The 10,485-nt window shown below is 33.0% G+C and overlaps 1 long non-coding RNA gene across 1 annotated transcript; it reads right to left on the bottom strand.

Annotated features, from left to right (window-relative positions):
- Nucleotides 1-1,806: 1,806 nt before the first annotated feature.
- On the bottom strand, nt 1,807-3,330 carry LOC147658622 (uncharacterized). Its single transcript, XR_015293574.1, has 4 exons — nt 2,944-3,330; nt 2,726-2,828; nt 2,296-2,650; nt 1,807-2,223 (listed from the first exon to the last, which is right to left on the bottom strand). It is a non-coding gene; the product is annotated as an uncharacterized LOC147658622 (long non-coding RNA).
- Nucleotides 3,331-10,485: the final 7,155 nt, after the last annotated feature.

Here is a 10,485-nt window from a genome sequence, read left to right on the forward strand (position 1 = left end):
GAGTGGTCCCTCGAACATTATATACACAATTCCCTATCGTACAATATTCAGGACTACGATCATGTCTGCAATCATAAGGGACCGTGTTGTGGCTTGAATAACATGTATGCTGTTGTTCCAAGAATTCCGCAACAGTGTGGAGAAGTTAAATAATACGAAATTGTAATTTTACATTTATGAAACACGTTGAATAAACTCCTTTCAATTTTATTCTTATTATCTATTGAGAGACTAAGAAAATATCAAACAATGATAATTAAATATGAATCTAAATCGATATCTTCGTGGATTTTAATGATGTATAAATATACTTTGGAAGAAGAAATTTCAAATAATTTTTTTCTATACGTAACTATCAATAGACATTAGTTTTCGATACTAACCAATTGAATTACACAGTTGAATTTTAAACTGTGTATAAATAAAATTTTGATTCTATTCAACGATGTATAAAAGATATATTTATTTAATCTCTGATTATATTGATTATTTATTCAACAATATAGAAATTGAGAATTAAATCGAAGATGAGCTAATTTTTTATTTTCACATATCATCGAACCAAAGTTAATATCCAAAGTTCCTCTTATTATTAAATAATAAATAATTCCAAAAAAGTCTAATTATCTTCGTTTGTTTCTCCAAAATTAATAAAAGGAGAAAAGAGATGCCTCGAAAAAGGAATCTCTTCAGTTACCTCGACCTTCGTTTCACCGCAGATGGCCACTGGTTGTCCTGCTTTCAAGCAGGACTTTCCTTTTATCGAATAAAGTTGGCCATTTTGTTTCCGCCAGCAGTCTCGAGTCGGTCCAGTTGTTCACAATACACTTCCGTTCGAACGATTGTCCGATAGAATTCCGGTGAATCAAAGCGAATTGCTCTTCACGTGCTCTACCAATCCTTCGACCGGAGTATTTTCTTTCTTGTTTTTTTTTTTTTTTATTTCTTTTCTTCTTTTTTTCACCGCGAAACTGATTATTCGATGGAAAGTGAAGTATCAGCTTTTAACACGGAACCATGAAGAAGAAAGCTTGCAGCTCAAAGAGAGAGAGAGGTTACGTCTTGGGAGTTTCGTGTCTTTCATTTTGTCGTGTCTTTTCCTCGAAACGAGCGGAAATTATATCTTTATCGACGTAACGTGAAGTCGATACAATCGCATTGGGGACGAGAATGTTTCTCTTCCGATCCCTCCCCTCCTTCAATCGAATCAAATGCTTTATCGTATTTATTAAACGATTTAAATCTATTTTCAGTATCGTTCAACCGATTCGAATTCTATTTACTCGTCATTCAAGATATTTTTGCTACCTCGTTTAATTGAAAATTTATTTGTTGGATAACTTTTTAAAATCTTTCATCGATATCTTCTCATTTTACAATATATTTTATTATATGATTCTCATATAATTCATTGTGATAAATAAGGAATGAAACTATAGATATAAATATATATATTTTTTCTGTTAGAATTGTAATAATTACCAAATATTAAATGTTAGTTCTCGGGATCTCCTTCCTGTAATATTAATGTTGATTTTTGAAAAACTCGTTACGTAAGAATAATCTTCAAATATTAATTACCCCATTCGTGGCACGAATTTTTTTTTTTTCCTATCCCCGTTTTCTTTCACGTGGTTACAATTCCGGATGCTATAAAATTACAAGGATATTATTACATCTCGTTAAAAAATTTAATTCCAGTGCGTGCCAACCGGCAAATAAATTTCCTTCGTTTCATTAAAATCCCGGCTAGTTTGATCAAGCGCATTTACGAAGAATGAAGATGGAAAAAAGGAGAAAAAGAGATAAACAATATGTCTCTCGTATTTTATTAAAGCTCCTCCATTCCACGCATTTTATGAAAATATAAAACGATTATAAAAAGATGGTATACAATGGCGGTTGGTCGTTAATGAGATAGCCAATTAATTAGGTTTTATTAACACTATTTTATTAACGCGGCTTTGCTAATAGAAGAATTAACTGTGCAAAGCAAAAGACTTTTTGAAATATTCAACAATGGAACGCGTGTTAATTCATTAAAAAAAAAATTTAATTTATTAAATCCATTATCATCTTCGCTCTTTTAATTATGTAAAATCTTTTCTAAAATGAGATAATTGTCGAGATATCGGTCAAATCGAACATGTAAAATTTCCTTTCGACGAATAATTAATTTGCGCTTCACAACTCTCTTTACTCCATGCATTCGAACACACTGGACTGAAAAAGGATTCAGCGAATTCGAATCGTTGGAAATGTTTCCGATACTTCGTTAACATCTGTGCAACTAACTCTGAGCTAACACGACTTTCTCTATTTATTTATTTAGTTTCCTCGTTTTATTTCCACCCTTTTCTCTTCCTCTTTTACATTTTCCGTCTTCTTTTTTCGTCCATTGACATTCAATGCAATTCCTGGATACTCTGTTTTCAATACGATACCAGAGAAATTTGATCAGATATTTATGCGAATCAATCATTCCCAAGATATTCGAGATGTTCGAATGTTCCAAAGCATTGTTCGACAGCCCTTGTATGAACACAAAGAATTGCTAAAGTAGTATTCTTCTTTTCACATATTTTTAATTCGATGATTTCTTGATTTCATAATTTTTTAAAAATATTCCAATATAATAAAATTGAAGGAACTAAAAAATTAATTAATTAAAATTTCGAATAAAATTATTTTAAGTAATAACTTATCTATAAAATATTCGTATAACCTCTTTCCTTTGACGTTATAATTACGTTATTTCAACGAATAATAAGTTATTCAAGTAACTTACTGAAATAACTTTACTCTTTAATTTAAAATTTTGCCCGTCTCTGCAAAAAAGAAAAGAAAATATAATAATCTCCTTAAGTGAAAATGAAGAAAAAATCTCGATAAAAGTAAGACACCCGAATATCGAATTTAATGAATCAATTATTCCGTCCATACCTTTGCAAATGTTTCGAGGAAACGCGATAAATTTCCAAGTTATTTTCTTCCCGATAATATCGATTTCGACGAATCGCTTCGGACAGATTCAAATTTATTTACCGCAAAATAGGAACCGTCGTCGACATTGCGTACAAACGTTCCTTCGAGGTGGAAGACGGTCTGACAGCATACGAGGCAATAGCACACGCGGAACCATCGTTCCACTGTTTTCTGCGTGACGCCCGACCCAATACCGAAACCAAAGAAATTTCCACTGATTTACGATCGCCCGGAAACTTTCGACGGGAACAATTTACATTTAACGGCCGTTCTCGGCCGCGTACATCGAATAGTTTGTCGAGGAGAATTATGACATTCGAGATTTTTGGGGGTAGGTTCGATGCAATTGCCGACCGATTTCATTGAAATCTTTTATTATATATTTATGGATAAAGAAAAATTACAAATTTTTATTTTTTTATTTCGATTTTTTCTGATTAAATTTTATGTATTGTATTATAGCATGCTAGGTGACGTTTGAAGAAACAATCTGACTGTTTTTTTGATTTCGAGATTGAAGTATTATCAGTTTACGATATTTAAATAAGATTAAATTGAAAATGTAAAAACTGTAGCACACTTCTGAGATTACGAAAAGTTGTACATTGATGTATTATTGATAATAGTTATGGACATAGCAGATTTTGAAAAATAAGAAAATTTATTTATTATTCCGGTGAAATGTTTATTATATTTTGCATTTCTCTTTCTTTTTTTGTAAAAAATTTATCGAATACAATGGAAGATACAAATATAAAATTAAAGTAGACACAAGTGTTAATATATATTGCTAACATTTTTGGAGAATCGAGTTTAGGGATTAAAACAAATACAAAAGTTAACATACAAAAATGTTGATTGTGGAGATGAAACCATTCAAATTTTAATAGCTTATAATTAACATTTTTATGTAATAATTTGTTTGTTTTGTGTTTGTGGAATTAACTCTTTTCAAAGATTTTTTTTATAATTTATGAATGATATTAAAAATAATGTACAATCTATAATCTATTATTTGACAATGAAAAATAATTTTCAATCTTATTAAGTTACTAATTTCAATTTCTTTCTTACTAAATTATATAATAATTAAAAAATCGATACGAATAAAAATAATAATGTACAGGGTCATGTACTAATATACAATATGTTAATAAAATATACAATCGAATAATCGAAAAGCTTAATCCTCGCGTAACGATAATTCGAGATTCATATCCCCAGATTAAATAATTATAACGCGGAAGCATAGATAGAAATATCGAAATTTCGCATCGAATAATCTGCATCGCCCAATCGGAAACGCGTCCAAATAGCGGCGTAAATCTTGTTTAACTGGCGGGAAACGAGGCTCGTAAGGAAAGGAAAATCTCGCGCAGATATTATTGCACAGGGTTGAAGTTGATAGAGGCGGCATGAATTGGCAAAATTGCAGCTAATAGCCGGGCTATCGTGCGTTCGATCGGAATGATTTTAACCCCGGTATTACGTGGCATCTCGAACAAAGTATCGGTCGAATTGCCGGAACGATAATCCCCCTAGGGGTGTATGGAGAGCTGGCTTCCAGAAACGGGATATAGCCGGAGGCTTACGAAACTTGGAGCAGCCTAAACTTTTCCGGAGTTTATTTTTAATTCACTGCAAAGAGTGTACCACGAGAGAATATTCTACCACGCTCGCAACCCATGTATTCACTCGAACTCGTCGGTGACAGGAAACAAGGTGATCGCTTTGAATTTAAAATGGAAAATTTCCGAATAAATTCGAACGTTGCCGCGCCCATCTTCGCTTCAACGAAAATTTTCACCTCGTTTTCACGATGCTGCTTGAAACCAGCTTCCCTTTTTATATTTTCCTAGAGAATCTATCTTCTATCTTCTTTTTTGATATCCCCCCCCCCTTTTTTTTCTTCCTTAAATTCGTTCTTCCATAAATCGAAGTAACTCTTTAAAAATTTCTATACTTCAATTCGAGTATGAATATTTTTCTTATTTTTTTCATTTCGGATAATTACAAATTAAAATACAACGAGTTTTTGAATATTTTTACATTTAACGTATAAACTTTCATAGCTAATCTTTTTAGAAATCAAAGTTATGCCTTACACGAGGTTAGATTAACGGATACATTCGTGTGGAAAAGCGTAATTAGAATACTAAATTCCTGTAGAAGATGAAAAAATAATCTCAAAATTAGTTATACTTCGATTGATCGTTCGTTTTTCGAAGACTTTGTTGAACATTTGTATTTGAAAATATAAGATATAGTATAATTCAACAAATTTTTAAAATTACACTATCGACATTCTCACCAGGACACATTTATGAAACCGACGCGATGACGAAAGGGAGAAACTCGGGAATGTCGTTCCGAAAAAAACGAAAGAATGATCGTCAATCCGGAGAATTGGACTGATTTTATCGAAAGGTCGCCAGCGGCGTCGGTATTACGAGCTTATCCGTTGTCTTAGTATTTTTCTTTTTTTTTTTTTTTCTTTTACGGTTGTCTAGGGCGAGGGTATTGCCAGTATTTCGGCCAGAATTGGGCCGAAGTGGCCGAACGCTGCATAAAAATTTTATATAGGATTGTATCGACCCTCGTTGCGTCGTGAGTTAAGGTTGTCCAAAAGAGTAACGTAAGAATAAAAATCTTGGAATCCATCGATCGTTTCCTCTTTCTTGGAATTCTCTTCTTTATTACGACCATTTTTCCTCGCAAATTCTTGATCTTGTAAGTACATACACGTATAAATGTACAAAAGTGTCGAAGAAAATTTATCCATCTTTTGAAAAATCAGATTTTAATTATTAATAATTATTTTCGAATCTTTGCTCGAAATACACTCATCGATCACAATATCGATCATCTACAAACATCGGTTTAAATATTTCAGCAAGGAAATAAAAGAGAGGACACGAACGTATATAAATAAGATACATCGATAAAATGCAATATAGTAAATGATGGCTCCATCGTTCGCTTCATCGATGTTCAGAGCTTTATCGTAAATTCATAAATTACGACACACCTAGTTTTCCTTGCACAAGAGTTGCCATCGTATCGATCCACGTATACTTCAACAATGCTCTCGTTATGTGTCATAATTCACATTCCAATGACGTTTTCTCGAAATATTTACATATTCTTGTCATTTTTCCACCGATCCACTCGTCCCCTCCCCGCGCAGCAACTGTTGGAATCTTATTCCGCGTCTTTACGACGAATTCCCTGATGGCGTATTTCCTATGAATATGGAATATTCTCTCGTCTGTTGCGTTTTATCTCGATACCATCGAGATACCGTGAAATTCGAATTGACGATTTAGAGTTTTATCGTCTAAGCTTTCTATCGCTTGCGAACGACGAGTTTCGCGAAAAAAGAGACTGTATTCTTACCATATTGAAGAAATAGCTCGAATAAGTTTAATTGCTTAATCTTTTCATACAACGAGATATCTGTTATTATATCTCGTAGATGTTTATGCGAAATAACATTTTTATGAACGTGGCTAAAGAAATATAGAAGAATAAAGATTTATTCTTCTTCTCTTTTTCAAGTATCGTAATGCGTGCTACATTTGGAATATTTTTAAGTTGTTTTGCATATCACGTGCATTCAGCGGATTTTTGTAGATTCAAATTTTGCATAAATGCATAAACAGGATCTGCTTACAGTATAATATTTTTTAGAAGTTGGTTTCTTCGAAAGTGTTATTCGAGGAGTTTCTTAAAGGAGCAAAAATTGAATCAATTATATCATATGTCATTATATAAGCAGTAAACATTATTTTATCGTATATCGTACGATTTAAAGATAAAATTTAATTCGAAATACGGCATCCGTCATATTATTCGTTTCATAAACCAATTATTTTTATTTATAAGAAAAGGCCAATGACTCGATGAATAAAGTTCGCATCGCAGAATGAAGAGATAAAATTTCAAGTTAGAAAAGGACAGCGACGTAATAAAAATTTGCAAAGTTAGAGAAAACGCGAGAATGTTGGCGAAAAATGCGAAAGCGTAAACGTTTAAACTATCCTCGAAACGGCAACTATCCTCGAACGAAAGAATAAAAATTTATATTCTCCACGCGTATGTAAGAAAAAAAAGGAAGGAATGAACGAGTTGAAGAAATGTTAAAACGTTAATGTACATACGTTTTCGAAGGTTTTTCGAAGCGAGGAATTTCAGATTTCCGTTTTTACTCGAATCTGTACTGTTTTCACGAGGAATTAAAAAAAAAGAGAGAGAGAGAGAGAGAGGGAGGGTATAAAACGAAAGAAAAATTCCCTGCGCTCTGGTAGACACGGGAGCGAAACTTGCACGGCTGATTTGAATATCCAATATTTAAATGCACGGTTGACCTGTTCGAATTGGAATTATTCGCATGCACCTCTATCCGCCTAACGTAAGTTGGATACGATACGCCGCCCCTGGGAACGAATGCGTTAAGTCTATTTGTCCATGTTCGGTTTAATCGTTGCCCGCCAATTCCGGATACGTTACGAAACATTTTCATGGCTATTAACGATTATTTTCGAACCGGAGAAATATATTTGCATTTCTTCTGCTCGACGTATAACGTATGTGGGGAAAATAGAGTGCACGAAGGGTTACGAATACGATGATTGATGATTAGCTTCAACCGTGAATCTCTGAATTTTAATGAGAATCTGTTTTACCATCGTAGCCATTCCTTCGTGATGTAATTCGTGATAATTTCCATAAAAATTTTCTTGACACCAGTTAATTATAATAGCATTCGACGGGGCTGAAGATTTAGAAAAAATTTAAGGCCTAATTTATATTCTTTTTTAATAATTAAAGTTTCGATAGGATTCAATGATAATAAGAATAGGGGGAAAAAAGTTTCTACTTGACTCTATTCATTTTGGTACGTTTTTAAACTCGTTTTACTTGTTTCAAATAGTTATGGAACTCGATGGAATCGATAATGTTAAAAGAGCAAAAGATTCGTATTAATTTTATATTATTAAAACTTGTCCAATTTAAAATGTGCCCTCTTTTTTTTGAATTGTTATTTTCAATAATTCAAGAGTGAACGAAAATAACGAAATGAAAATACAAGAGAAGCGTTTTATCGCTTTAAATGCACATTCGATTTCATATTTTACAATACCTATATTCTCCTTCAACGCTTTATAAAATCTTATTTCGATCCATGTTTGATAATCGATGAAAAATTAATAAAACTAAAATTATTAAAATTATTTTCGAGTTTTACGCGTCAATAATAATATGAATAAAAATCAAAATTTATAAAAAAAATATACGTAAATACAAAATTAAGATCAATTTATATCATAAGAAATATTTCAATAAATTTATCGGGATAATAATTTTTATCGGTTTAAGTGCGACGCCGTATAACAATCGATTAAACGAAAAAAAGAAACGTGTAATTAATAATAGAAGAAATCAATTTTCCTAATTTCCCTGATGTATTCGATGGAAGCGTAACAGCGATCGGGAAACAACGTGATAAAACAGCAAAGTTAACGCGAGAAGAGGATTTCGACAAAGAAGTTGGAAAAACGGCGGAGAGAGAGATCGGTCGGGCGAGCGATTAAATCGAACGAGAAAATAATCAACAGAACGTTTGGCAAATTGATTAGCTCGAATCGAGGCAATCCCAGCGGCTCGATGTTTCGCTATCCACTTCGGAGTTTTCTCGAGTGAAACGGGTGAGCTTCGGGCGAAATGAAAGAATATCAACCGCGAGCCGATCGACTATAACTGTTTTAATTAGTTCGACAGCGCGACGTTCGATTCGCGCGATTCCTTTCATCGACTTTATCCGACTTCGATTCTCTCGAAACTCGAAGATGATAGCGAGCCTCTATATCGTGAAAATTAACTTTCGACCAATCTATCCGCAGGATAGATTTTACTTTTCCCTTCGAAAACCTTTACGAAGCAATCATTTCGTGTAAAATAAATAGAATAATAATAGAATATATATTATTGCGAAAAAGTAATCAGATTTTCGAGCTTTGAAAAGATTTAAAGGGTATGAAATAATTAGGCTATGAAACAATCTTTTTAAATTATCGTTTTGCGATTTACGTGCAAAGCTAATCAATTCTTTTTCTTCTACGATCGAAATAATTAACGAGAATCAATTATTTAAAGTAAAATTTTTGAATTAAACGATTTTAAAGTCTATCTTAAAACACTAATGATGTTTGACAAATTTTTCACATCGATTCATCAAAGAAACGGAATGGAGCACGGTTTCTTATAAATGTCATCGTATCATGGGAACATGCCGGTTCGAATCAATTCGCAACGATCCAACGGTGGATGCATTACCAGATTTTCAAGCGACAGACCTTCTTTTCCCAATGGGGAAAGCTTCACCAAGAAAGAAACGCTATCGATTTTCCTTCGACATGATTTAAATATCCGAACAATCTCCTTTGTTAGATTTCTACGATATTTATTTTCGTTTTACGTTTACGAGCAATTAAATACAAAATATCGACATCATTTGACGAGGTTAAATTATACTTTCTCAAAATCGTCTCTTACGAAAGTATAAAAATTTTGCGATAACCACTCGTGATTATAAGAAAGAATTAAAGAAATTTAAAAATTCAGGCCACATTCACTCATAGACGAGTATGCATACAGAATTAGAAATTTCTATTAATAAGTAAATCCGTAGCGATACAAACGCGCTATTTATCAGATATAGATCGATAATTCAGACTCGATGTAGCGGATTTTCAGGTTATGAACATACGAGGTACTCTTGAATCGGGCAACATCCGCGATACAGAGCTCATCGTCAAAACTTGATAACAAGACACGATGGTGCTCGATATCGAAGTTACGCTAATGGGCTTATGATCTTTCCATTCGAAGTGGAATTCAATGGGTTACAGCGCTAAATACACTAAATTGGCCTACTAGATTAACTTGCACGTCAAATGCAATCTCGCTTACGTATCAAACGGATCTGATTAATAAGCTCATTACTGGATATTCAAAGATGGATTTCCTTTGGATGCTACGCAGCTGCACGTATAATGCACTCTATTTACTGACCTATCAAAGTGTCTCGCTTAATAGCCGCGATAATTTATCGATGGCCAAGTGCGAAAACTGTGTAAAAATTATTGTCTTGAATTGCAGGTCTAAAGCGTGATGTGTGATTTTATTAGTGGAATTATATACGTTGATTCAAACGTCAGAAGTAAATTTACAATTTTTAATTCACGTAAAATATTTCCAATTGTTAGTAAAATATGGAAAGTGGAAAGTGTCGAGACGAAATAAAATTTTTTAAATTTTTATGAAAAAGGAGACGGGAAAGAAATTTTTCAGAAAAGTATCGAATAACAATTGTGTTTATTTCTAAAATACAAAATGTGTCGTCGGGAAATTGAATCTTTCAGCAACTAACGTTGAAACGAATAGTGCGTAATTAGCATTTACGAAAGAATGTTTGGATAACTAAGCTTAACGAAGAGA

The sequence above is a fragment of the Apis florea genome, unplaced genomic scaffold (genome assembly GCF_048593485.1).
Source record: "Apis florea isolate Af1SG1 unplaced genomic scaffold, ASM4859348v1 contig_1794_pilon, whole genome shotgun sequence".
NCBI lineage: Eukaryota > Metazoa > Arthropoda > Insecta > Hymenoptera > Apidae > Apis > Apis florea.